This window comes from Mustela lutreola, chromosome 5, assembly GCF_030435805.1.
Source record: "Mustela lutreola isolate mMusLut2 chromosome 5, mMusLut2.pri, whole genome shotgun sequence".
NCBI lineage: Eukaryota > Metazoa > Chordata > Mammalia > Carnivora > Mustelidae > Mustela > Mustela lutreola.
The window spans coordinates 126371848-126378562 of record NC_081294.1 but is presented as its reverse complement, the minus strand read 5'-3'; the positions used below and the strand labels follow the sequence as shown (position 1 = coordinate 126378562).

Below are 6715 nucleotides of genomic sequence, written 5' to 3'. Positions count from 1 at the left end.
CGTCAGTTGATCCAAGGATGGGAAAATGGCTTAAGAAAGGCCTCAATATATTTTTTCCCCAAAAATTGATATAGTTGCCAGAGAGAGTTACTTTCTTTCCTTCTGAGATCATGAACAGTAAGGGCATTTATTTGTTTAATTTCTTTTCAGTGTAACAGTATTCATTGTTTTTGCACCACACCCACTGCTCCATGCAATACGTGCCCTCCTTAATACCCACCACCTGTCCCCCCCTATCTTCCACCCCGCCCCATCCCTTCAAAACCCTCAGGTTGTTTTTCAGAGTCCATAGTCTCTCATGGTTCACCTCCCCTTCCAATTTCCCACAACTCCCTTCTCCTCTCCATCTCCCCATGTCCTCCATGTTATTTGTTATGCTCCACAAATAAGTGAAACCATATGATAATTGACTCTCTCTGCTTGACTTTTTTTTCACTCAGCATAATCTCTTCCAGTCCCATCCATGTTGCTACAAAAGTTGGGTATTCATCCTTTCTGATGGAGGCACAATACTCCATAGTGTATATGGACCACATCTTCCTTATCCATTCGTCCGTTGAAGGGCATCTTGGTTCTTTCCACAGTTTGGCAATCGTAAAGGCATTTAAATCTGAAGATTTTAATGGCCGAGAAGTGGAGAAAAAATGGGTACCTGATAACATCTTTTGAACATTTCCACTAAGATTTTGTTGTTGTCATTGTTACTGTCAATAAATATTCAATAAGTTTGACCTGGTTTCCTTTTACTTGAAAGAAAAGTAGTTTAGACCAAGGGTTACAAACTGTGGTCCTACCATCTGTTTTTGTCAATTGTTTTATTGAATCACAGGTACATCCATTTGTTTACATAGTATCTTTGTTTTTTCCCCCACTACAATGGCAGAGTTGAATAGGTATGACAAGGACTATATGGCCCACAAAACCTAAAATATTACTCTATGGCCCTTTACCAAAAAAAAAAAAAAAAAAAAAAAAAAAAGAAAAGTCTGCTAACTTTTGATCACTTTTTCAATAGACTTCTTAAAGGAACTTTTAATTTTTAAACAATTAAAAGATTTTCAGATAGAAGGGTCCCCCCCCCCTTTTTCCATACTGTGTCTTTTCTGAAGTGGACAATAACAAATGGACAAAAAGCTATAGCTGTTTTTTCAAAATGGGTCTGCCACCAGAACATCGATGTTGTGAAAACCACTGTTAAACCTAAACCAAAATGGGAAAGGGAAAGACTCACAACAACATCATCGTCATTGGACACGTGGATGTGGGCAATTCTAACACTACTGGTCATCTGATCTATTCATGTGGTGGGATCAACAAAAGAACTATGGAAAAATCTGAGAAGGAGGCTGCTGAGAGGGAAGAGGCTCCACTAAGTTTTCCCGGGTCTTGGATAAACTGAAGCTGAACATGAACATGGTATCACCATTGATATCTCCCTGTAGAAATTCGAGACCAGCAAGTATTACATGACCATCATTGATGGCCCAGGACATAGAGACTCTATCAAAAACATGATGACAGGCACATCTCAGGCTGACTTTGCTGTCCCGATTGTGGCTGCTGGTGTGGACGAATTTGAAGCAGGTGTCTCCAAGAATGGGCAGACCAATGAGCATGCCCTTCTGGCTTATACATTGGGTATAAAACAACTAATTGCTGATATTTAAAAAAACATATTTTACTGAGTCACCCTAAGGCCAGAAGAACTACAGGAAATTATTCAGGAAGTCAGCACCTACATTAAGAAAATTGGCTATGGGGCACCTGGGTGGCTCAGTGTGTTAAAGCTGCTGCCTTCAGCTCAGGTCATGATCCCAGGGTCCTGGCATCAAGCTCTGCTCAGCAGGGAGCCTGTTTCCCTTCCTCTCTCTCTCTGCCTGCCTCTCTGCCTACTTGTGATCTCTGTCTGTCAAATAAATAAATAAAATCTTTAAAAAAAGAAAAAGAAAAAGAAAGCATTTGTGCCAGTTTCTTGTTGGAATGGTCACAAAATGCTGGAGCCAAGTGCTAACATGCCTTGGTTTGGGGGATGGAAGGTCAACTGTAAAGATGGGAATGCCAGTGGAACCACACTGCTTGAAGCTCTGGATTGCACTTGGACACCAACTTGTCCAACTGATAATCCCTTGTATCTACCCCTCCAGGACATCTACAAAATTGGTAGTATTGGTACTGTCCCTCTGGGATGAGTGGAGACTGCTGTTCTTAAACCTGGAATTGATTTGCTCCAGTCAATGTTACAACTGAAGTAAAGTCTGTTGAAGTGCACCATGAAACTCTGAGTGAGGCTCTTTCTGGGGACAGCGTGGGCTTCAATGTCAAGAATGTATCTGTCAAAGATGTTTGTCGTGACAATGTGATTGGTGGCAGCAAAAATGGAAGTACCAGTACCCAACAATGGAAGTATCTACCTTCATGGCTCAGGTAGTTATTCTGAACCATCCAAGCCAGACCAGTGCTGGGTATGCACCTGTGCTGGATTGTCACATAGCTCATAATGCTTGAAAGTTTGCTGAACTGAAGGAGATGATACATTGTTGTTCTGGAAAAAAGCTGGAAGATGGTCCCAAGTTCTTGAAATCTGGTGATGCTCCATGGTTCCTGGCAAGCCTAGTGTTTTGAGAGCTTCTCTGACTATTCTCCTGTGGGCAGCTGGAGCTGGCAAGGTCACCAAGTTGGCCCAGAAAGCTCAGAAGGCTAAAGGAAAATTCTCCCCAGTACCTGCCACCCAGTCTCAATCAGTGGTGGAAGAATGGTCTCAGAACTGTTTATGTCAGTCGGCCATTTACGTTTAAGAGTAAAAGACTGGTTAGTGCTAACAGTGCATTATAAAACCTTCAGAAGGAAAGGAGAATGTTTTGTGGATTATTTGTTTTTGTGTGTATGTGTGGAAGTTTTAAGTTCTTAGTTTTTAAAATCTACTTTTTAATGGAAACAACTTGACCAAAAATCTGTCAACAAATTTGAGATCCATTAAAACAAAAGTTTAATGAGAGAGAGAGAAAAAAAGCTATGGCTGAAAGTGTGATTCTAAGGATGGTATCAAGTGGTAGGCAATTTTGTATTGTTGGTTTATGCCTGCATATACATTGTTGATCTCTCAGCTGACTTATACCCATTTCCCTTAGGTATAACCAAGTTAGATGTACCTTAATAATTCTGTATCTTATAACAGGCATGTACTAGAAGGCAATTTATTTTTGAGGCAACAGTGGCACCTTCTATACCTTAAAATTTGTAGAGACTATTCATAAGTTGTAAAATGCATAATGACCTGACTCATCTCAACTTGTCCAGTATGGGAGCCACTAGCCGTATGTGGCTATTGGCACTTGAAATGAGTCTAACCTGAAGTGAGATACACCAAAGGTTCCAAGTATGCAACCAATTTTAGAATTAGCATGAAAAATGAAGGATATAAAATATTGAAGTGATAAGCTTTTAATTATTTATTATTTTTATTATTTATTTATTAAATTTATTTTTTAAATGTTCATTTATTTTTTATTTTATTTATTTATTAAATATGGGAAATATTTATTTATTTCAATTTGTTTTTTATTAAATATCAAAATGATTATATTTTGGATATATTGAATTTAAAATATATTGAAATTATTTTTAAAAATTTTTAAGCTTAAAAAATGGATACTAAAAAATTAAATTTACATCTGTGACTCACATTATATCTCTACTAAACAATGCTGACACAGAAATTACGGAAAAAGTTAGCATGACTGACGATTAGAGTAAACTCTGATAGAATTTAAAAATATTTTATGTATTTTATTTTTGTAAGACAGGCAAAACCATATTTGTTATTTTTATGTTATTAGACAATGCCAGAGAATAGAAATAATGAATTTAAGTTATGAGTATGCACATACTATTGAACAACATATAACTTGCATTTTTGTTGATAAAATGTGAGTCTATGAAAAAAATACATATGTAGGGTGTTAATCATTAGATATTAACAGCTTCCTTACTCTGTACATGATTTAAAAAAATCTTCAGTGCAGGGAACATAGAGAAACATGCAGAGAGTTTGAGAGATACTTTAAAAAAAAATTCTTCTGGGGGCACCTGTGTGGTTCTGTCAGATAAGCATCTGACTTCATCTTGGGTCATGATCTCAAGATTCTAGGATCCAGGCCCTGATCGCTGCTCTGCCCTTCCTACTGCTCATGCTTTCTCTTTCTCTCAAATAAATAAACACAGTCTTTAAAAATAAAATAAATGCATCCTTCTATTTTTTATTCAAGTAAGTCTAAGTATATACAAATGTCTCAACATTGTCGGTATAATTGAAATAAGCTTTTTATTTCCTCTATTTCCAAAGTCTTTGTCTTATGAAATTTCTTATGGTGAAAAATATAAATAGAATTTTCCTTCCTAATCATTTTGTATGTTGTCATACCGGAATTGAAATCTACGAAATGGGGATGATTGTTGAAGGAGAAACTGTTGAAAGGTTCCAATCAAATGGCACTCTTTTAGTTTCGATTGCTTAATTTATGCTAATTTCTACTTTTAATTTAAATGTACCAATAATGCCTGAAATGAATAGTAATACACTTGTACTTTTCCTTCTAAATGAAAGCAAAAGTCTAGAAAGCATAATGAGTTCAGTACACGGTTTATATATTCCATTCACATCTCCATGAATTTAGCATATATGTTGTCAGTGTGTCATTTTTGAAAAAGAAAAGGTAGCTGTTAAGATATGAAATTATGGCCTCAAGTTCCATATACCTCAGCTTACCAAGTCAATAAAAAAGTGATACTTTTAGCTGTCTTTTGAACCTTTGTGGTTACAATGGGTATTTGCCTATTAGAGATGAGCAGAAATCAAACAGCTCTTAGAAGGTTTTCCAATCATTTCTGTGCACTTTGACTTTTGATGAACAGATAACATATGGATCATGAAGAATATTTTATTTAAAAATTTAAGAATAGGCCCATAACACAGTCTCTATACTTCAGACATTAAGAAGTCCCTAACTGTCAAATGCTTTGTTTGGTTTTGGTTATTTCAGAACAACAGCATTTGTGTTCTGCAAGATTTTTCACTGTTTACATTTTAGTTTATATAATTTAAAATTTGAAATTCTTAGTCAACTTTTACAAAGAGTGTACTGAGAAAACTTAATAAATTGTAATTATTTTAGATCATAAAATATATACTAGACACCGATGAAAAATTATAACAAGATTAGATTTTGCAAGTATGTAGTTAAACTGCAAACATGTTATCTATTAGAATTTTAGATGTTTTCCTGGTGGGGAATTGAGTAAAAAGATAATGGGGAACTCTCTATTATTTTTTACAATTGAATGTGAACTTAAAATTATCTCAAAATAAGAGATTTAATTAAATTTAGCACTAATAGGGAAGTCCAGCAAGATAAAATGCAAGATCAACAAAGAAAAATCAATAGTTTACACATTTAAAAATAACCAATTATAAGTATTTCATTTATAATAGCATCAGCAGCAACAAAATACTATGGAAGAAATCTATGAAGTAATGTTTAAGAACTTAGGAAAATCTAACATTTTGCTGAATAAATTAAAATAAAACATGAATAAATGGATAAATGATGATCACAGAGACTAGAAGACTATATTATAATTAAATCAATTCGCTACAATTTAAGTTGTGTATTGAGTGTGATTCCAATTTAAAAAAATCCCAAAGCACTCCCCCTGCTCAGAGGGGAGTCTGCTTCTCCCTCTCACTGTGCCTCTTCTGCTTGTGCTCTCTGTCTCACTCACTGTCTCTCAAATAAATAAATAAAATCCTTAAAAAATCCCAAACTGGGGACGCCTGGGTGGCTCAGTTGGTTGGACGACTGCCTTCGGCTCAGGTCCATGATCCCGGAGTCCCGGGATCGAGTCCCACATCAGGGCTCCCAGCTCCATGGAGAGTCTGCTTCGCTTTCTGACCTTCTCCTCGCTCATGCTCTCTCTCACTGTCTCTCTCTCAAATAAATAAATAAAATCTTAAAAAAAAAAAATCCCAAACTGTAAACTGTTAGAACAAAACTGCAAAATTTCTAAATACTGAAAGGTGTACTGTTAGAGAGAGAGAATAAAATAAATCACATAATAAAAAATATATATACAAAACACAAATATACATATATATGAAAATGTATATCTATAAAATAATATGACAGAAGTGAAGCCCAAATATTGGACATCACAATAAATATAAAAGGTACTTGGTATATTTATCAAATACCAATAAATATGAAATCTTATCTCCAGGATGTATTAAGTGAAAGAAACAAAGTAAAAAAAAATATGCAGAGTGCTGTTACTTATATGCATAAACACATTTGTTTACACTAAAATAAAATAATGGAAAGATAAAACATAAAATTACAAATATTAATATTGATAAAGGTAGCATTAAGGTGGACAGAGTGGGTAGAAGTTAGAATTCCTAGACTGTAACATGTTTTGTAGATTTGGAGTCCTTTCTCCAGAGAAGATATATAAGTATTTTAGGTAATTATAAAACTGTTAAATAAAAATATAGTAAAACAAATGAGCTTAAATTTTTATCTAGTTGGTGACATAACTACGTAAGTAGGAACTATTCTAAAAAACTGTAAGGCAGAATGATCTTATCATACATCATTAGAGAATATACCGAGAACAAAATGGAAAATTGTCGAGAGTTTTCAATTTATCATAGTGGTTATTT

At 34.9% G+C, this 6715-nt stretch overlaps 1 pseudogene; it reads left to right on the top strand.

The window, feature by feature from the left end:
* Positions 1-823: 823 nt before the first annotated feature.
* LOC131832498 (elongation factor 1-alpha 1-like) lies at positions 824-2802 on the top strand (annotated as a pseudogene).
* Positions 2803-6715: the final 3913 nt, after the last annotated feature.